The 23,696-nt window shown below is 35.4% G+C and overlaps 1 protein-coding gene across 4 annotated transcripts in view; it reads right to left on the minus strand.

Moving 5' to 3' along the window:
- The window catches only part of Bnc2 (basonuclin zinc finger protein 2), a 433,182-nt gene that overhangs the window by 188,694 nt on the left and 220,792 nt on the right, over window positions 1–23,696 (minus strand). The window lies entirely within an intron of this gene.

Below are 23,696 nucleotides of genomic sequence, written 5' to 3' on the forward strand. Positions count from 1 at the left end.
GGTATAAACTGAAAAGCAATCCTATTGGTTTTAAAAATGCAACTGAAAGCACCATTCTATGATAATTTATATTATCCTTGAGAAAAAACATATAACCCAAAGAAAGCAAAGCAGAAAAATATAAAAAGGATTATGAAAACTACTAGATGAAAGTAGAGTTCACCCAGCACATATTCTCACCCTAGGGAAACAGCACAAAGCCCCACAGAATCATTTTCTCCAAACTTTTACTTGTAGTATGGGGGGTGGGAGGAGGAGAGAAAGAGAGAATATATAAAAGCTTCTGAATGAAAGGCCCTAAAATATGGTCTTTGTGGCAGGCACAAAGAAGACTACTATCATTTAGTCTTAATGAAAAGTAAGAAACCAGTGGCTAGTTTTCATTAGTGGCTTTCTGAATGACTGGCACTTCTCAGCATCAAATGTTATTTTGTTATTTTATTACTCAAACATGTGCATAGTGCTTATTTTGCTTCAGGCAATACACTAGGTGCTATAAATATATTCAATCTTCATTATGTAATTACAGGGGATGTAATACTGTTATCTCTATTTCACAGACAAGGAAATCAGGCATAAATGTAGTTCAGTGACCTGTCCAAGATCAGACAACTCATACTGTACCATAATTCCCCTTCCCATTCAGGCTAGTAAAACTCCTTCCTGGACTAATCTCTACAAAAGTAACTTTCCATGGCTACCCGTTCTGAGATATATTCCCTTCAAAATAGGCTTGTAAGAATGCCATCTAGACTACTAAAGATAATCCCTGATGCAATTCTCTCAGGAGGCAAATATCTGTAATAGCATGGAGAAAGCTACCCCATGGTGCTTTAAGACAAAGCTTTCCATTACCAAAATCTGTTCAAGGGGAAAGGCCAAGCGAAGGAAAGCCATGTGGAACATGGCAGCACACTTGAGACAGAGCATTCAGACTCAATGTCTATTCTTATATCTAGCAAAGACAATTTCTGTTAACATCAATCTCATATTGTGGAATTTCATATTTCAATATTTAATAAACCATAATCTTAGAAAATCTACAAATTCTTCCCATCTGCAAATGGAAGTTAGTACACATGAGGCCTAGAAAGATCAGCTATTCTTTTCTACATGAGCCTTTATTGCCTAGATGTTTATGTAAAGTTACGTGTCCTCAGAAAAAAAACATTAATTGGAATGACATCTCTGAAGCGCTAACAAAATGCTTTGCCAACAGCTAGTCAAATGTTGAGTGGTTTCATACATGTGGAGCACAATCAGCAGCTTCAAGTAATCCTGAAGCTCTGAAGAAGAAAAACAACCCCACTAAATTCAACTGACCTTCAGGAAAGAAGAAACAAGCATGGTTCATCTCTAAAAGCCTTTTTTTTTTTTAATTGTGAAAATACTGTACAGAGGGATTACAATTACATGGGCAAGATAATGAGTACATTTCTTATCACGCATTGTAGCCTCCTCCTTTGTTTCCCCTTCCCATCCCTTCTCATCCTCCCCCGCCCCCCCCCACCCAATCCTCCCCGCTCCCCCCCCCCCCCGCCCTCCCACATTTTCCACATAACAACTTGTACATCTCATTGTTGCAATGGGTCCACCTAAAAGCCTTCTTCTACTGCCATGATGTTTACTTTGTTTTTAAAAAGTCACTATATTTCTCATCTCTATCTATGTAAAACAACTCAAAATACTTTTCATTGAAGATCTATTATGTGCTGAGTGCCAAGATCACTATAATGAACAACCTTATCTAAGTGAATCCTGATCAACTGGAGGCTCAGAATGAGTGAGGAAAAGAATAATCCATATGAATTACAAAAATTCCAAGGAATATGTGGTTAGAGTGAGGAGAAATATATATATCACCAATGTTTTCCCCCAAGTATATGGAAAAGAAAGCAAGAAGAAAATATAAATCTAACTTAATGCTACAAGAAGAGGAGGAGAAGGGTGAGAGAGAGAGGGTGAGGGAGGAGAGAGAACAAGGCAAACAGGCAAACACACACACACACACACACACACACACACACACACATACACACACAGAAATCCCACCCTTTGGCATACTAGAATTGCAAAGTGAAAAGTGTACCATAAAATTCAAGTCCCTAAGTGCCAAAGGAAAAGAAACTTTCCCCCAAAAAACAAAATAAAAATAAACCTTCCATTAAAATAATATATTACACATTCATGTAAACTGAAATGCTCTTGTCCATGGTTGAGCTTATGAAACCCTTAAACATGAACATCTAACACTAACAAACTATTTGACATTATTATTTGGGTTCAAAGACTCCCTTTCTCTAAATGTTTATAGCACCATACCAGTTATTTCAACTGAGCTGACACAACGATTTTCAAATGATCTAATACTTTTGACTTACCAGAGGATTAGCACATGATTACCCCGAGAAAAAGGATTATTATCACTGCTGCTCTAAGATATTAACACTTTCTATAACACACTCTAAGGACACTGTATACATCACTAAAAAAAAAAAAGACAGAAAAGGAAAAAGATAACAAAATACATGGAGGAAAAGGGAATTTTTCAAAAGGAAGATGGTAAGTATTCTTTTTTTAGGTTTCCTTGTTGAAATAAGGTTGGCCTCCCAACAGTAGAATTAGCATTTTCCTGACATATTCAGTAGTACACAACAAGTCACAGATAAACAAGTACAATCTTCAATGCTTGCAGAAAATTACGCTACATGTGGCCTTCTTCCCATGAAGATCAGTCTCCAACAAACCCCCCACTTTGTAATAGACAACTAATTCTCATGTAATGAATGACAGAACACAGCATTAATATACTTAACAAGACAGAGCTAAATTCAATGAAGCTTGACGCCAGTTATATGAAAAAGGCATACATTTGTAGACCAAGCCAAAGGAAAGAGGATAATTCTGAATTAAATAGTGCAGCTTCTGCTCTGCTTAGTCCTCTCACTGGAAATAAGTATCACAGCTAAAATATTATCATTAAATTGATAGTAAACAACACTAAATACCACCATATTAAACTCTAACTTACTGACTGAAGAAGAGGTAACAACTAAAGGACTTTGCTCAGAGTATCTACTGGCAAAAATGTTACTTTGTTACAGCTAAATTCCTGTTCATGAAAAATAGCCATTTCTATATTATACTCAGGGATATGTAATCACCTGACAGAATCATAGAAGTTTCAGAAAACCCAAATGATATCATCATATCTGCTGAAAACTGGAGTCAGCATAAAAATGAAAAATAAGGAAGCAAGCTGTATGTTACACAAAATGAAAATGTTGGGACTATGTGTGTATACATAACTTTTTGGAGGGTTTTAGTGTCAGATTTATTCTCTAACAAACATGCACAGAGAAGTCCTGGAGAAATAAGAGGTGTGGAGGTACCATGTGTGTATGCATAAATATGGAGGACCATCACAACAGACTATGAAAATGATAATGCAAACTCTTCCAGCTTTAGTTCAGAAAGTAAGACTTTAATCTGCATTTTAAAGTATTAGCTTATGAAGAATACCAATCAAGTACCTATATTCTGAAAACAATTTATGAGTTATAAGTAGATGAGAGTATTGTAACTCCTTTACAGGTTTACACTAAGAATGCTGATCTAAACAGCACACTTTATACATCTGGTGATAGGACTTATTTCTGTAGGATGTTCTTACACAAACAGAGGTAACACCACCTGGAACTGCTATACCTTAAGACAGAGAAGCCTCAGGTTTCCTTTTTTTTCTCTCCTATCCACAATGTTATCTGGTTCCACTGTTGTCACAGAGCCAGAGAATAAAGCTCTTCCAGAAAACTCACCCAAGATCAAACTGTGCCTGGTGACAGCAATGTCCAGGCCATAAGTAATGTTCAAAGGATTCAACAACGCCTGTGACTGATCATTCTCTTTCCCTTGCCATCACCTGCTGATTTTGTCCAGGTGTTTTATGGCTATCTTGAGGATCTGGAGAGCAGACAGAGAGAAGACTTTGCCAATTTCTTTTGTCTGGGATTGTGAATTCCTAACACAGATGGTGGACAGCCTCAGCCCAGGGCAGAGCCAGGGTATATTGCCTTCAACCTCCAAAAGGAGAAACAGAGGGAAACATTATCTTCTCCTACAACACTGCTTGTGATGTGTCTGTGGTTAGCAAAACTGAGACAGTATTGCTTTCCAAGGATAAAATAAGAGAGAGAGAGAGAGAGAGAGAGAGAGAGAGAGAGAGAGAGAGAGAGAGAGAGAGAGAGAGAGAGAGAGAGAGGGAGAGAGAGAGAGAGAGGGAGAGGAAGAGAGAGAGAGAGAGAGAGAGAAAGGAAGGAAGGAAGGAAGGAAGGAAGGAAGGAAGGAGAAAGAGAGAGAGAGAAAGAAAGAAAGAAAGAAAGAAAGAAAGAAAGAAAGAAAGAAAGAAAGAAAGAAAGAAAGAAAGAAAAAAAGAAAGAAAAAAAGAAAGAAAAAAAGAAAGAAAAAAAGAAAGAAAGGGAGAAAGTCAACCAATAACTTGAAAGTATTTACTTGTTTGAACTATTACTAAGCACTTTGCAAGAATAAAAATGCTGATGAGAAAGATAACAACTAGAGAAATGTTCCTTTATCAAAGATTCTAATCCCAAAGTTTTAGTAACTTTTTCACTTGTATAACAAAGTCACCAGGTCTCTTAAATTAGTCAAAATAAGAACTTAAAACTCCAATTTGATCCTTAAAACTATTGCACCACTGTCGTGTAAAGAAAACTGGATTGGTAACTAGACCTGTACTATCTAGCTAAATGTGGATATGGAGTATTGTGAAATGTGGCTAATCTAAATTGAGATGTGCTATGAGTGTAAATATACACTGAATTCTTAAGACTTGGAATAAAAGAAGAATGCAAAAAGCCTCACTAAAGACACGTAGACTATTGTACTGTTTGTATTAATTAACACACAAATGAAGATTTTTATAAACCAGGTTAAATAAAATACATTATAATAAATAGCATCTATTTCTGTTTATTTTCCTGTGTGCTTCACATTATTGTTTCTCTAGTACTGTGCTGGTCTATAGTTGAGACTGCTGTCCAATACAATCTCTTGTTGGTTGTGTGACTAGTCTTCTTTCTTAGTTTTCTAAGCATCATCACTTCCAAAAAGGGATTAAAAATAATAAAAACTTTTACTCCAAATTTCATAGCCTCCACATTTTAATACTGATAAAAATAGTTTTTTATTAAAAAAAACACAGGATCCACTTTTTTCTTTGGGCTTCTCTTCAGAAGCAGTAAAAATACAAGCAATAAGAAGGCTGGTTTTATTTACCAATTTAAGAATCTACAGCTCCCTCTGATGACTCTTTATGATTAAAATTTTCCAAGGGATTTGTACAATGTTTTTAACATAGCTGTAGTAATCACAAGTCCCATCAGTGATAAATAACTCACGATTATATAAAAGTAAAGAAAATCCACATTGTTAATAGACATGCTATTAAGCAGTAAGTCAAGTTGCTTTTTTATGTAAATTCAAACTCATTATTGCAAGTGAGTTTGTAGTCCGTTTTGTAGTTTTATAAGGAAGTTTCTAAAGCAGATGCAATCTAACAAACCTCAGCAAAGTTTTGGTGGTTCCATCATTGAATCTAAGGAAGCACATCTTACCTTATAAGACACAAGGCAGGTGGTTAGGGACACAAATTTTGACAGCAATCACTACATAGATTGCATTAGTTATCTTAAATTTGTGACAGTTCATAAATCACCTTTTTATATAGGTTTTGAGTGGCCAGTCCCAGAGAAGAATACTTTTAGGAGTTGTTGCTCAACCCACATTATCTTGCAAAGTTATATGATTTTAAAAGGGCTGAGGATGAAGACTCTTAGTCAGTAATTTCAATTCTTAATTGTACATTATCATTAATTTGCTATTAATAAATAATTGACAACTGCATTTTCAAAGCATTTTTCTAATTTTGGGAGGGGAATGGAAATAACAAAATGCTGAAACAAGGACACAGGTTCACCCATTGTAACAATGAGATGTATAAGACACTATGTTGAAAATGAACTTTGCAACTTGTTGGGAGGGGGGCGGGGAGGAATTGGGGAGGTAGGGAGGGAAGGGATGGTAGGGGAAAAACAAAGGAGGAGGTAACAATGCTCAATAGGAAATATTCTCATTACCTTACTCATGTAACTGTAACCCCTCTGTACAGTACCTTTACTATATATACATATACTATATATATAAGAATGAGCATTTTATTTTATAGATTATATTTATGATTTGATTCTGTTTGCTGCCTGAAATCAGGGAAGAGAAATGGAAGACAGGAGGAGATTAAATGCAGAACAGAAATTCAGTATCTGCTTTATATATGTGTGTGTATGTATATATATATATATATATATATATATGCTATATATTTATATATATACAGAAATTCAGTATCTGCTTTATATATATTCTTACCCAAAGGATGATAAAACTAAACCATACATCAGTGGGTCTCAGTGAAAACCTTGTTTGAGTGTGTTTTTGTGTGTGGACAACGCAGATTTCCTTCACTTATGGATATTTTACAGGAAAAGACGTTCAAGACCTAATATTTACAAGACCTCGGATTTAGAAACTTGGAGAGGGAGAGGATATGGAACCAGACTGGATTTTTTTCTTGGCATTCTGAGTTTAAAATTATCATTTATAGTTAGAAGATAAAAAGGAATCAATAAATTCTGTGATAGTCTATGTATTTACAAAGAGAAGCTTATTAAAGAAAGCAAAGACAAAATAAAGACCACAGACTGCATGAAGTAGACTGTGCCTATAATACTAGCCAAGGGGGAGGCAGAGGTGAGAATTGTGGTTTGATGCCAGCCCAAGCAAAAAGTTAGCAAGACTGCAACACAATCAATAAATGAGACATGGTGGCAGGCTCCTGAGCTTTGCAGAAGGTTGTAAGAGGATCCTGGTCAGAGGTCAGCTTTATGCCAAAATGCCAGACTCTATCTGAAAAAAACAAACAAACAAACAAACAAAAACTACATTGAAAAGGCCACTGGTGTAGCACAAGCTGCCTTCCTAATAAGCAGAAGGTCCAGAGTACAAAACCCACTACCACCAAAAATCTTCAAAAAGTAAAGGTCGTTTATAGATAGGAGAAAGTAGGGGATAGAACAGTCTTGTCAATACTAGGAAGTCTGCAAAGAAAGCCATGCAAATGACTTAATCTCACAATTAACTATCTATACTAAAATTTCACCTTAATGGCCCAAATCTATAGCTGATTTTAAGGATCTAACTTACATGCAAGTTAAAACATTAGTTTAAATTATCTGTTTTTTATAAATATTCCTAATGTATAACTGATAATAACTAAATGAAGACTAAAGTAATTCATAGTTGCTCATTTCTTGGCTAATACCAGATGTACAGATGTCACAGTGTAACTGGATCTTACCAAAAACCTTTGCGAAAACCCAGTGAGGCCAGTATGAGGTCTTTCAATAGTACACAAGGTGAAAAGGATTCAAGAAAACAAAGCAAAAACAGTTTCTGTGTTAGGAAAAAAAAGGGCAACTGAATAATTTTGTCCTCTTTGCTTATTTTTTCTGTGAAAATATGATATGCTCAAATGATGTGTGGAAATCAGATTGTTAAATGAAATGAGTTTTTGAAAACTAAATTTTAGGCTTAGTCAAGAGTTTCTTAAAATATAACACATTTCTTTTTAAAATATTTTAGTGTTTGAAATACTTTTAAACTGTTCATTTAAAAAAAAAAAAAAAAACATTTCTTCACAAGGAGCTTCCAGAAACCACTAAAACATTCTTGCCCTCTGAATGTTTGGGAATGGTCTCTTCATGTGTTATTAATAAGCCTGGAAAGGTATATTAACGATTATATAGTGAATATTCAACTGCAGGAGAACTTCTTCCATAGGGCAATGAAAAGCAAAGCCTTGGTGCATGCCTCACTAACTTATCAAACCAAATGTTTGACCTTAACAAAGTTACATAAATGTTCATTCACTATGACAAAAGAACACACTAGATACTCAAAGCGATATCTCTAATTTTAAAGATGTGGCAAAGAAATAGTGCTCACACAACATAAAAGTTAATTTTACATCGGTATCATTAATATTATACTCACACTATAACAGCCAAATAAACCTTGTGCTTTATAAACAGATCAGGTCACTTGAACAGTCGGCTGCATTCTGCTAAAAAAGCAAAACTTGTCATGCATGGCAAGTGTTGACACTCTTTCTCGATGACTTATATTGTCCCTAGTCAACTTTTAAATCTTCCTCTGTCATGTTTTGAATCAGAATATCTCATTTGTAGAAAGTTATATCAGTGGTATTAAAAATGCACAAGAATGTTATAAAGTAATTCCAAAGGGAAGTCATTTTTTTAGTCAAGGTTATTTTCCTAGTTTATCTGGGCATTTTAAGTTTTTTTTTAATCCAACAAATATTTCTTTAAAGAATGTTCTTTATGTGTCTGAAATTAGAATGCACACAAGATAGTTTTTCAAGGCCAGCAAGCACTTCCTAACCAAATCCCCCACTTCCTTTGCTAGCTAAACATAACTACTTCAAATGTGTACATCCTTTAAAAAGTTAGAAGGGGGCACCTCACATGTAATAGCAGGCAGCTGGGAAGCCAATTGGCACAGTCAGAGATCACATTTTAGAAAGCGGCTCTTTAACATTCAATAACTAAGTGGTAATTGGGCACAGAAACATAAACTGTCAAATTGAATCAAAACCCTTTTGCTTTTTGGAGAATTATTTGTAAGATTATACTAGAATTAAATCCGAACATGCATCTACCCTATGCATTCAGTCAAATTATAAAAAAAAAATCGTTGTGCTTTCTTTGGATAAAATTAATGTCAGCTTTGTGTCCTTAAACCAGACCCGATCGGGAAATGAAATATGTTTAGTCCTGAAATAGTTGTGGTAATTCAATCCCTGTACTCTCCTTATAGTCTTGATGACAAAGAAAAACTCCCAACTGGCAGGGCCACCTGCACTGATTACTCCTCCATCCACACCCACAGAATATGAAAATGAGCCAATGATCATTAACCTTAATTTCTTCTAACATAAACCTCAGCTCTTTTTTCAGTCTTGCTACTCTGGGAACTCCCCTGAGATAAAGGAAAAGAGAAAGGGGGAAATAAGGAAATAGGGAGTGAAAGCTCAGAGAGAAAGGAGGGGCACACAAATGAAAAATGGAATTCACTGGCTTTTAAAAACCCGCACAGCTGGCTTATTAAACTTCATACAGCAAAGATGTTGCAAAGATAAAGAGTCTTAGGCATCACTAGCCCTTCAGATAGTGAGCCTCTCTTCCTGAGGGAAAAAAAATGAGAAAGGATGCTTCCTCTCCATCCTCCCTAACCCTCATGCATCCCCATATCTCCAACCAGCCATCACTATATGAAGATAGCTTCAATAAACAATGAGTCTGGACAGCAGGAATGCAGGTGCAGCTGTAAGATCTCCAATATGAGGACCAAAGGGCCTCAGCAGCCAGGGAGAGATCACAAAGGTGAGATCTTCAATACAATGAAGAACACATAGGGCCTTCTGATCATTCACATTCAAGTCCAGACAACTGGAATCATTTTTGCTTAAAACTGAATAGGGGAGATACTACAAGCATTATATCACCTTCTAATGGATGAGGACCTAGTTAGGACCTTAAACACACACACACACACACACACACACACACACACACACACACACACACACACACACACACACACACACACACACACACACACACACACACACACACACACACACACACACACACACACACACACACACACACACACACACACACCCCCTAGAAAAGATTTCAGTGTCTTCAGCACAAATGTATACTAAAAATTATCTAGTTACATTTGCGTATAGATCTTGGTATTTATATCTTAAGTGGATTTCTCAAAGAGGATAAGTTAATAAAAACGAAAAACAGGTCAGCATGTCAATATATACAAGCATACATAACCTCTTAGCATAAGGCATTTCTGTGGCTGATTGTACCTGATTGCAAAAATCAGGTAGCTACCAGGAGGAAGGTGAGGCAGAAAGGCTAGGGGGAAACCCTTCTGCAATTTGTTACTGTACTACAAAGCCCAATTTACACTTCAACCTGGGTCCTGAGCATTCGTGTGTTCCCTCCTTTCTTACAGTGCCTATGAACTCCAAGAAGCAAATTCTTGCACTGCTACTGTCCTTCTGTTTCCTTTCTCCTTTCCCCACCTCCCTAGTCACACTCTAGAGGTCAATGGTCCCTTGTACAAGAGGGGACAGAATGCTGAAATGTTTGGTGCCATGAGTCATCTTAATAGATACACTACTGGCTGCTTGTGACCCAGCAATGAGCAGAGAGAGCAGAGCTTTTAATAAAGCAGCACTTTTGCATGCTCACAGTTAATTTAATACCTGCCGCTTGTTTACCAAACAGCACAGGCATGTCTCCATGTCGATAACTTCCCGGTGACAGTGAGGCGACTGAATCCGGGCAGAGAACAGATGCACCTTTTTACGCTCTGTTAAACCGTGTCACAGACTACAGCCCCTGAGCGCATTCCTTTATTTATGCTGCAGCCAGTTGAGCTAATTGTCAGAGACAGACCTGGTTCTAATTCTGCAGAGTGCAGCAACTGCAGGAGCATATGTGGTGAGGCATGAATGTGCAGAACTCCAAAAGGAAACAGTTAAAGAACAAAGTCAGAGGGCAGGGGCATAATCTGCCTGTATTCTACCTTAAAAGATTTTGAAAATGTCACCTATCTCCATAGTAAAGTTTAAGAATGGGGACAAAGAAAGAGCAGCCACAATGCCCGAATGAAGCAGAGGAAAGCAAATATTAAAGCAAATACCTGTGTAAAGAACAACAGAGGGGGTTGCAGTCACATTCATTCTCCAAAAAATGTGACATAAACTTGTGCCAATGTGATATTCACAGGCTCAAAAACTACCAGACAACAGTGCACACTAGCAGCTACATATAATTTCAGGATTGACCATTTGGGATACCCTGATGTAAGCCCATTAATGGCACCAAATATACTTGAAAGACTTATATCACTGGGCCAGCCACACAACTTCAGTCTACTTGATCATGTGTAGACAAAGAAACTCCCATTTACGGTTCTTTGCATGCCATGCAGTATTAGAAGTGTTTCTTATTAGCTGTAATACCACACTCATATTTTATCAGTAGCAAGAGTTCACTCCAGTTAAAAGTTCTTCACCCGTCATGGGCATTTTTCAGCAAATTAATGTCTTTTACTTGCATGACTTCTCTGCATATTATAATTTGAGGTTTAAACGGATCATAATACTTTACAGAAAGGAAAAAAGACAAAAAGAGCTCAGTGTTGATAATTTTTACTACTTATGCCTAAATGACCTCAAGTGAAGAATAAAAAATTAAGTCATTTGTCTTATGAAGTACAGAGGACATTTTATGGTGTACAATTTAGCTAATAATGGGTTGGGGCCAATCCTTAACAAGTCACATGCCTCCATTGTCCCTTCACCCCCTGCTTATGTTTTTACCACATCCTAACAAAAACATGACCAGAACTGGTAAAAAACATACGGTTCCAACTAATGAATCACATACTTTCCCGCAAGTACAGTAAGTACTACCAGCTGTGTGACAGTCTTGCTTTGGCAGGAGAAGCAGTGCCAAACAAGCCGGCCCATTTGAAAGCAGCTGTATTGAAAAACCACAAGCAATATAAGTGTGTCTGCCTTCTTAGGAGGCTTTGTCTCTGTTCTATGTCTCTGTTCTGTCCCCAAAACATGCCAGCCATCTTGTTTAGAGAAAGTTTCAAAAATTACAGATACAGTAAGAATTCTCAGTATTTAAAAAAATGTCACTTTGTCAAGTAGAATGCAGCATAAGGACAAGAAAAGGAGCATATCTCTTTCCCATACCTCCTCTCACACACTCATCCTCCGTGTATACCTAGGGGGAACTATCCTGATCTAAAAAGGGTGAATATCTAAATAAGGGAAAGGAACAGAGAGGAACAGCACTAGACCTTTCTTACAACAGGCAGGCTGACACATGTACACATGAACGCAGGCACACATACAGAATACATGAACTCAGGCACACATACAGAATAATTCGCCGATTATCAACTCATGTCATGAGCTACTACAAATATGGCTATTACTTAAATTTGCAATTTATATAACAATAAGCTTCATTTTTAACCACAGAGCATTCTGAAAAAATTCCCTGGCAAGATCCAGATATTTTTACACAAATGTACTTTTCCATTCCGTGTAGCAACATCCCAATGAAAAAATATTACTATGAAGACGAAAGTCCAGCAGCATTTTACATACGTGTGTGTGTGTGTGTGTGTGTGTGTGTGTGTGTAAATGGAATTTTCTTAAGTCTGTAGTATGTGAAGATGATAACTAATAAAATTGTACCAATGTCATTAGGTGACTGGTAGTTTTTATGCTACTAAGCACCATTTCAGGCTTGCTCTGAGAAACCAAGTATCTAGGAATGTTTTCACTTTTAAGTCTCAAACACACACACACACACACACACACACACACACACACACACACACACACACACACACAGAGTGAAATGAATGTCTGGAAGTGGTATAAATACAGGGAGTCAAATGAAAGCACAAGAAAGGATTGCCTTTGATGTTTACCTTTATCACCTAATTAGCCAACACATTATTTTAAACTTATATAGAAAAGATGCTTCATTCAGCAGTAAATCTAATCCAAAAATCATAACACCACATCTTTTCTTTCTGTTTATATCACAGTTTTATGAATAATTTTTGTTTTGAATAAAGCTAACAACAACACTCAAAGGATAGTCAGACTACACTAATTAGGAAAAAATACTTAGCCCCTGAGGTTTAAATTCTTCCTAAGTAAATTTTCATGTTTGTGATTAAGGCAGGTCAGGATTAGGCTGGTCAAAGGCAAGTTTCTGTCACATCCATCCATACAGTTTGATCAAGATAGTCAAGAGGGGGTGACACTGATCAAAATATATTGTATTCATAAACAGCTTTGTTAAATGGCAACTCCTTTATACAACTACTTACAGATAATTTTTTCAAAGGACAGCCCAAAGGACAGATTGATATAATATAAATGGGGGGATGGCAAATAATGGACATTTATTCTAGTATAAGAACTAAGCTTCAAACATCCATTTAGGACACAGCTATGACAAAGGGTACATGGATGAAGAGGTAGGTAAAAGATTTTAAAGCACTGACAAGTTTGTAGCACTCTTGATGTTAAATCTAATAGGGAATTCTTATTTAAGGATGGAAATTCCAAAACTAGATTATGAAATTACATGATAAATCTATTTAAAAACACACTAATATAGTTAAACTAAGATTATGATAAATGATGAAGAAATCCATAGAACTCAGAGTGATTAAATGAGAGAAAAGGCAGTCACAATGTATGGACAAACATGCTGCTGCATGCTGCTTGCCAAACAGAATATACATTTTGAACCCCTTTTTAGTTTTGAAATGAACATTGGAAAAAGGAGGAAAAAAGTCACAAACATCAAAATTATTAACACCTGTGTTGAAAGAACTACTGGCAATGGCTTTAGTGTTGGTAAACTGTATTTATAAACCATATTTAACTTGTATAAATTACTGAAAGGAAAAAATAAGAGCAATTTTCCTCTTCTTACAATGTGACATATGTGATCACTAGGATATCAAATTTCTATTCCTCACTAGCAGATACAATTGAAATCCCATGTACTGTAAAAAAATATATAACTCCATGTAACTGTAGCAAAATGTAGGTTAGAGTTTACATGTTTTCTTTGTAAACATCTGAAGGCAAGTCCTAAAGTTACTTATCCTCTGACCCACTCTACCTCCAGTTTCCTAAGAATATAGTTTTATAATTTGGACTACAAAGTTGCCTTTGTTAACTCAGTTTACATAATGAGCTATAGATCTAAATCTTTAACTTACTAATAAAAATAATATCTTTAAACAGTGCTTCTAATTGCCAAAACACTCCATAAAATAAAGACCCATATCCACATTAGAATCACCGTTCCTTCACCACATAACACAGCACTTGGCCTGCAGAATACACCCAAGGGTCTTGGATACTATAATAAGATAAATGCAATGGAGCAAATCTGTTAAATATGCATACCCAGGTTGAAACATGGCAGAAATAACTAAATTAATAATTGTACTCTTATAATAAGGAACTTACAGTCACACCCAATAATTGAGGGGATTCGCTGTTAAAAAAATGTATTCGAAGTTTTTTATTGGATAACTTCTAAGAGTGTGTGGACACTCATCTGGCAAATGCTTAATAACCTATTACAGAAGGTTCAATAAACACTAAGCTAGGCTAGCGAGCTTCTTGACCTCAAAAAAAAAAATCTCTTTTTTAGTGGGATACCAGTGACTCACACCTGTAATTGTAACCACTCAGAAGAATGAGATCTGAAGAACCGTGGTTCAAGGCCAACCTGGGAAGGCTAGTTTGCTAGACTCCTATCTTCAAAATATGCAGCAAAATAAGCAAAGATAAAGGTTGTGTCTCAAGAGGTAAAGTATCAACCTTACTGAATTTAAAAACCAGTACTGTAACACACACACATACACACACACACACACACACACACACACACACACACACACACAGAGAGAGAGAGAGAGAGAGAAAGGAAAAAGGAAAAAAGTATCTACTTACAGCCCTCAGCACCATGGAAAGAGAACTCTACTGCAGAAAAAAATAGGAAGTATGTTAACATACTGAGTAGATGAAGAGAAATGAATAGAGAGCATTATCCTAGGAAAATGTGGGTTGAACCTTAAGAAAAAGGTACAGGGCTGGGAAGGTGGCTCACTGGGCTGGGAAGGTGGCTCAGTGGTAGAGCACTTGCCTTGCATGCCTGAGGCATGCATGGGTTCGATTCCTCAGCACCACATAACCAAAAAGAAAAAAGCTGGAAGTGGCGCTGTGGCTCAAGTGGTAGAGCGCTAGCCTTGAGCTGAAGAACTAAGGGACAGCGCCCAGGCCCAGAGTTCAGGCCCCACAACTGGATCCTCCCCCCCCAAAAAAAGGAAAAGAAAAGAAAAGAAAAAGGTACAGCTTAAAGAAAATTAAGATATGGTTAGCAGCCAACCAGGTGAGGATGGGACCAGAAATAAGAGGGAATAACATTAAGTAAAACTCCATCATGAGAAACGGCACAGGATTAGTGGGGAACAACCAACTAATCTGAGCTGGGGAGAGAAGAAAGGAAGTAGTGCTCAATTACAGAGGGTTTGTCTGTCCCTGTAAGAAGCATCTCTCTCCTTGCATATAATTAAACAGTATCTCTCTTTGCATGTTCCTCAACAGTAAGAACTGCTCAACCACCACAGTGCCACTCTCTGCCAGTCTGGACTTCCCTCTTCTCATTTATTTCAAAAAAAGTATTTGTTGAGGGCTGGGAATGTGGCTCAGTGGTAGAGTGCTTGCCTGGCATGCATGAAGTCCTGGGTTCAATTCCTCAGCACCACAAAAACAGAAAAGGTCAAAAGTGGTGCTGTGGCTCAAGTAAGAAGTTCAAGGACAGTGTTCAGGCCCTTAGTTCAAGCCCCAGGACTGGCAAAAAAAAGTTGAATATGTTCTAAGTACTGTTTTAGGAATGAGAACTAATAAAAAACTAGTCTTGCTCCCTTGACCCTTCAAAGAGGTCTGGTATAGATTCTTCATATTATATAATAACTGTTTTTAAGCACAAACCTACAAATAGTATGTCATTGCATGGTTTTGTTTTGGAGCCTGCAAACAGAAAGATGAAATAAAAATGAGTCTGTGCTGTAAAGGCACAGTGTTCCCAAATTATTTGATTGTGTCAAATTGATTTAAAAATGATAATTATAGATTAACCAAAACTTCAATTATTATCTTGATAAGTTAACAGGTATGGCCATTTCAGGCAAACCACAACAGATTGTGTATTCTTAGTTCTTGGCTATGCTTTTTCTTCCCCTATTACATTGGGGACATCCCTATCTTTAAATGAGACACCATCCTAGGGTCTAATTTAAAGTATATGATAAGATTCCTAACACAAAGGAGTGATACAAATTTTGGCAATGGTCACATTTTAACACCAAAATTTACATACAATCTATACCCCATAAAAACACTTTCTCAATCATTCCTCATGCAATACTCTTAGGAAAACACTATAATCGAGTTTTATAGGAGGGTAGGTTGCTTAATACCAGCTGGTAATATCAGGGCCCTGAAGCATGAGAACTGATCACATTAAAATCCAGATACCAGCTATTATACCTAAAATTGTTGCTTCATTCATATTTAGCATGAAGAAGAGCCCCTCTAAAACAGGCTCTATTTAATACAATGTGGTTTTAATTGGAGTCTGTTTTCGATGAGCCACCTGTATTTCATCTTTTAAAAATTATCTATAATTTTCTGCACAATTTGCCTCTGCAACATAGCTAATAGCAGTCGGTTATAGATTACTGCCATTGTGTAGACATCTAAGAAGTAAAGGCAAAAGTCTCTTCTGAAAAATGATGGTCCTGTACCAAAGAACAAAAATCGAGACTAATATTGTTGCTCTGTGTCATGCATGTATAGACCAGACTCAACATATACAAGTATGCTATTTAGAAAAACATCAAATTAACACTGTTCTTTTTGCTCAAACTAAACTTCATATGGCTACTCAGAAGGTTAGTGTTTTATTAGCAAAAAATTCTCTTTCCTATACTATTTTAAAAAGTACTTTAACTATGGAAGTTCTGTTGCCAGCAATTATTGTCAACTTATTTTTCCAGTTACATTGTGACCTTCCCTATTATTTATGCACCTTATATCCACAGTTTTGTATCAATTAAAACCATTCAAAAGCTTTATGTAACTATGCAGTAATATGTGTTTCTATATTCATTGTTTCTATCTGCCTAAAAGGTAGTGTGTCATAATGTTATACCAATATCTCTATATTCTCAATTTACAATTAGGTATATTTACTTTCGTGATGTTTGTGAGAATCTCCCAACAAAGAAAACACCTAAAATCCAATACTGAATGAACATTATTCATTTAATATTATCTAAATTATCAACTACATATCCCAATATCAATAATTGGAGTTGGAATTTCATAGGTATCAAATATAAACAAGCAGTTTTGATTGTATGCTAAAAATAAACCAACTGTTGGTTAGTAAGAATTAAAATATCACAATCTATGTTAAAATGCTGAAGCTATTAATCAGATGTCTCCATGTTTTTCTCTTTAGGTTTAACTGGTAACACAGTGGGGTGTTGTGCTTTGTGTGTATGTAGCCTCAGGCATGCTGGTCCTGGGGCTTGCAGTCAGGGCCTGGGCACTGTCCCTGAGCTTTTTTTGCTCTGGGCTAGTGCTCTACTACTTGAGTCTCAGCTCTACTTTGGGCTGTTTTGTTACTAACACTGTGGTTTTTAAGTAATGTTTCTTTCCTAACTAGACTTTGTATCACAGCAGAACTTGATTTGTTTTATAGTCTGATAGTAATCTTTAGTCTAACCATCTACTGTACAACCTGTGGGATCAAGTATGCAATATAAATAACAAGGGTTTTTTTTGCAACTGTCAATACATTTCCCCCCAGTATATTTATTCCTCTCTTATTAGGTCCTGATGTCTCTTTAGCTACTCTCACTTTGATCTGAGGGTATTAATATCAGTTTATATTGTTTTCCAAATTTCTCTAAATACAGTTGCCATAATTGGTCATATATAATCTGTGTAGTGATAAACAGGAAAACTGAATATAATTACTACTAAGGTAGTAGGTCTAAAATTCTAACTTCAAATAATTACTGCTACACAGTCACCAATTTTATCTCATAATATACTTTCACTTGTCTCATTCTTAAACACTAAAGTAGAAAAACATACTGCAAAGAGAGAGAGAAAGGCATATATTCAAAAATATTCTTTTATAAAAAATTCAACCTACTAACACCAGCAATGTCCTTACATATTCTATTATGGAAGTTCTAGATTGTTTAGTGCTGCTTGATAGACTCTACTACTAACATGGTTTGTATAAATTGCACATAGCATATTCCATATGGAAACCATATTTTCACAATAACTGATGTTTCATAACAAGCACTGTACCTTGCAGTAGCTAAAACTTTCTCTGGTGCTTTCTTCTTTTGCTTTGCTATTTCATCAATGTGTGCAAGTATTTTGTCTATTTGGGACTTTCTAACTGTACTTGGAAAGGCATCAATTTTACCCCATTTTGTATTATTTACTAGATAATTGGGCTCTTTAAAAGGCACCATCATGAATTACTTTAATACAGAAAATGTCTTAGACATTGGTAAAGAACAATGTTCCTGCGTAAGCATACCTTTTATGGAAGTTAGTAATTAATTTTGTTTATTTGCTTTTTAAATTTTTATGGCATTTTTCCTTGGATTCTGATATATAAAACTCATTAGTTAATGCACCAAAAGCCCTAAGTAGTTTCATTTCATATTTTATAATACCTCTGGGTACTCTGGTAATAACAAGCATTTTTCTATTTTTATAAGCATGATCATTCTGTCAAACTTTTACAAAGATGCACAGTTTTGCTTTAAAGTAATAAAAAAGTGATACAAACAGAATCTGAATTAGTACTGTAGGTTTTTGTGGATAGGCCTAAGATAAAATTTGATGTCACATATTTTACATTTAGGACAATCTCTTGCACAGACTTCCAAGTCTTAGAGACCCAAATAAGCTAAAAATATTTCTAGACACACACTTACAAACTCAACAGATAAATAATAGGATGTTTTTCAAAGTTACAAACCTAAATGTCATAATCACTTTTTTGAAAATATAGTCACTTTTCAATGTAAAGAAAAAGTAAGTTTCCTTATTTAAAAGAAGACTGCATATACTCCACAGAATAACAAGATTGGAAGTAAATGATAAAAAGATGAAAAGAAGAGTAGAACCAAGGATACATTATTAGAGTTAGGTCTAATTTGTCTTCTCAGAATTCAGAGATAGGGAAAAACTGAAACTTAAAATGTAATGATTCTCATAAATGCACAAAACAACTGGGAAAAATATCTTAGCAATGTGTCTAGAAGTAGTCTAGAATTTGAGAATATAGACAGTTGAGAGTAAATCATCTTAAATTTTAAATTATACTGGTATGTTAATCATAAAATCATAAAGCTACAGAAACATCTACAAGGGAAAAAGCAACTAATACAAATATAAGAATGTTTGCACACCTAATTTACTATTTGGGAAAACAAAATTTGCATGTAGACTTGTATTTAATGTCTAGATGACAGAAGCATGTCTAGAAGGAAATGCAGAAACAGATTCCAAGAAAATATTTGAAAGAAAGTGATGAATTTCTGAATAATTTTGAATTTCTTTCTTTTAGCCTACTTATTAGAATTCTGTAATCACTTATAAACAGGTAAGATGTTATTTGAGGCTATAGCCTTTAACTAGTAAACCAGAAGACTACTGATATAAAATACAGATATAATTTTAAATCACTTTTCTATAATTATTTGACGATTTTAAAAAAGCAAACCCAAGCATTGCTTTCTTAGCATTCAATGCAAAAAAACAAATTTCAGAATCTTTAAGAATAAATTCTTCTGTGGCTCAAAGACAGGTGCTCTGATTTTTATACTCCCTTCCCACTTGTCTAGAAAATGGCAAATTAATTTTCACCCAACTTTATTTTTTACCATACTTGTATGGGTTTCATTAGCCACAGGAAATTCTAGAGAACTAATTTTGTGTTCAAAATCATCCAATACCAACCCATGACTATATTGTTCTCACAGAGTTCTCTGCAAATAATAAGCCTTCAGGTACCTGACATGCAAGCATTTAAAGGAAAATATCCCTTCGGTATCTGTGTATCCAGACCTAGAGTGAAGCTAGAATTATGTGAGAGAAGCAGTGAAGAGATTCGGCATTCATTCTGACATGCAGTAAACATAGCAGTTCAGGTTTGTGATGTTCCCCGGACATCAAAGCCATCTATCCAGGACATGCAGGGGCAAGCCTCCTCCAGGGAAGACCTGCCTGAATCAGATGGATTGCTCTGACTCCCAAAATAATCCAGAATGTGATTTATATCACAACAACACATAATAAACATTGGCTTTATCACACTAATTCCAAGAGTTCAAAGCCATAACTAAATTTCTGTGGTTTCCCCAAATACTTTTTAAAAATAAAAATAGTAACTTTTTAAAAGAATACATCATCAAATTTGAAGACATGTACACATAATTAAGCATCCTACACACCTGCAAAGAGAAGCATGTCTCATCTTTGTGAGGGGAGGTTGCCAGCCATCAGCAACTTTTAAGACATAAATAAAACTAGATTAAAAAGAAAAGGCCATTTGTTTCATGGAGTGTGAATAACATATTTCAGTCAAAGAGAAAAACTACACAGATTCAAAATATTAAGAATATTGTGACCTGATTTATATGTACTGAAATAAACTGATGTTAAGTGCCCAGAAAGAATATATTTTGGAAGGAATTTGCAAAAAACAAAAGATAACCTTGTAGTTGGCTGATAACAAAATCATTGGGACATCACAGGTAACTATAATTAGCACTGGTGACTCTAAGCAGGACTGGATCTGCCTCCTAAATTTTAAATGATTGCTTCAAGCTAAATTTCTGGGAACTTCTTTGGTCTGGTAAGCAGTCTGAGAGTCTTGTAGCAACAAGCTTTCTCGTGATATTTCCACTGCCTCGTGGTTTCTGGCAAGGTTGAGCCGTCTACAGAAACAAGATTTTTCTAAGAGTGTGTCTTATTTCCATTTCCTATCTCTGCTTCAACCAAGTGCACTGGGATAAAAAATGTTAAAAAAAAAATACACCTATATGCAGACTCTTCATCATCAAAGTTGCTTCTTATAAATCAAGTCAGATGAAATTAATCAATAGTAATTTGGAGAATCTAGTTAGCTCATGTTATACTGTATATTGGATAAATATCGAAAACTTAGAAGAAAACAAAAGAAATACATTTTTTGAAAAGCAAGTTATTCTCATAACCATGCCAGCACTGAGAATGTTTAAGACTTACAGAGACATCTTAATAAGCTAGACACTTAAAAATATCTTAAGAACACAAGAACTTTTCCAATTTATGCTTTTTTAGACTCAAGTTCTCAACCTGTACCCCTCAATAGCTTATCACTAATTCCATGTTAAACATTTATATACATATATGGTATACTATTATACATTATGCTATATTCCACCACAGATCTGAGAAAATAATAATAAAACAAAAATCATCCAACTTTTTATATATAAATATACTAAGCAGAAAGTAGTATGTTCCAAAGAGAATAAAATAATACAATGTGTAATAATTGCTTCTTTTCATCTATTTTAAATAAAACAGTGACTTTCAAATGCATGTAAGTTGCATCATTTAAAAACCACTTGATAAGATACATCATTCTCAGTAAGGATTTAACACAATAATAATAAATATCAAAAGCAAAAAGTGATAATTAGAAAGAAATGACATCTAAGATAAAAATGCAACTCCAGAGAAATTATTCAGTTATTTTTTACTTAAAAATATAAACTTTTACAAATTCTGTAGTTTAGGAAACTCTCATACTCAGAAAAAAAATTGTTATATATAACGAATCTGTTTTCCCTTAATAGAATTTTTTCTTCATTGCTAATTATAAAAGTTTTAAAGTCATAAAATTGTATTTGTTTTCACATGGTAAATTAATATGGTAGTCTTGGGTGATACTGTAGAACACATTTTATCTTAAAAAGGTTTAGCTCAAATAACAGAAATAATAAATAGTCACATTCTGAGTAATGATATATTACTGGTTTCTGTTAAGTACTGAAGCCAATCATTTGATTTTTACCCTTCTCTTAATAATATTGCTAAGATCCATGAAGAACTAAATTTCATTGTTTAGCTTATTTATTTTTGTAAACCAAAGTCTAATATATATTTTAATAATGATTTCAAGTTGTAAAAAACAACTACAAACTCAGTGTAGAACTGTTGAATGTTATTACTATATACTGGTCTTTTTTTTGGGGGGGGGTTCGGTCGTGGGGCCTGAACTCTGGGCCTGGGCGCTGTACCTCAGCTCTTCAGCTCAAGACTAGCGCTCTACCACTTGAGCCACAGTGTCACTTCCGGCTTTTTTTCTTTTTGCTTATATGGTGCTGGGGAATCGAACCCAGGGCCTCATGCATGCAAGGCAAGCGTTCTACCACTGAGCCACCTTCCCAGCCCCGTGGTCTTTATTATTTTTATGTGTTTGTTTAGAGGTTTTTCTTTAGTCCTTACATCCATTTTTTATTTCCTTATTAACAACAACAAAAAATAAACCTGTTAAATGATAAGGATAAAAAAATTCTCAAAGTAGATTCTCAAATTAGAAACAATTTAACCAATAATTTGTAAAAGACAATTTTAATTGTTACACATACATAAAACCATTTTTACCAGACTTCTAATAATTATAGATTAAAAATAGCATTACATATATCATTCACAAATGATGAGAACCATTAAAGAACTTAAACACCTCTTTCTTTTATCCTGCTAGGGCCCATTTCAGGATAAGGAACTTCATCACTAAGTCACCAGACTACAAAAGCCAAGCATAATGGTTACTGTAAAATAAGTACATTGGTTATATTTGATCCAAATAGAAAGCCAAATATGGAAACACACACATGCACACACATACTACACGATAACAATTATTCCTACCATGTTTAAAATATAGTTCATATAAACAAATTGTACTAAACATTAATATATGAGAGTTCATCTAATTCTGATACCTTTACAATGTTTAACAAAACACGAGGGACAGAATCCTTTCATGTTAAAAACCAACAATTATTAACTACTAGTTTTCAACCAAATTTTCACATACTGGTTAATAGTTTCCTCAGAAAAAGGAAAATCCTCCTGTGTTTAATATTTCAAATTATACAACATCATCAGTAAGTCATTCTACTAGACTGGGTAAATTTGTGAAGTGTGAAGAAGTCTGGCATGCTGTAAGGTAAACATGAAAGTGAGCCATTTATTTTAACAACCAATATGCCCTTCGGAAAGTTACCAATGGGATGCTGGACACCATGGCTCACACTAGTAATTCTACCTACTCAGGAAGCTTGAGACCTGGAGAATCACAGTTCACATCCACCCAGGCAAAGAAGTATGTGAGACACCATCTCCAATAAACCAATAAAATGCTGAAGGGAGGTCTGGCTCAAGTGACAGATCATCAGCCATAAGCAAGTAAGCCTAAGAACTCTGGGCTTGAGTTCAAGACCCAGGCACAAAAGAAAAAAGAAAAAAGGTAGGCAGGCAAATGCAGTCATTATACTCAATGTATACTATGTACATTTGAGGGTAGAGAGAGGAGAGAGGAGGAAAAATGAGGGAAAATAATAGAAGGAATAACATTGATCAAGATGCATTGTACTCATAATCTGACTTAAGGAATTGTAACATTTTTGTACAAATAATAATAAGATGTTTTAGAAAGGGAGGAAGAAAGAGGGAGAGAGGGAGGGAGGGAGGGAGGGAGGGAGGGAGGGAGGGAGGGAGGGAGGGAGGAAAGAAG

The sequence above is a fragment of the Dipodomys merriami genome, unplaced genomic scaffold (genome assembly GCF_024711535.1).
Source record: "Dipodomys merriami isolate MVZ:Mamm:240054 unplaced genomic scaffold, mDipMer1.0.p SCAF_11, whole genome shotgun sequence".
Classification (NCBI taxonomy): Eukaryota; Metazoa; Chordata; class Mammalia; order Rodentia; family Heteromyidae; genus Dipodomys; species Dipodomys merriami.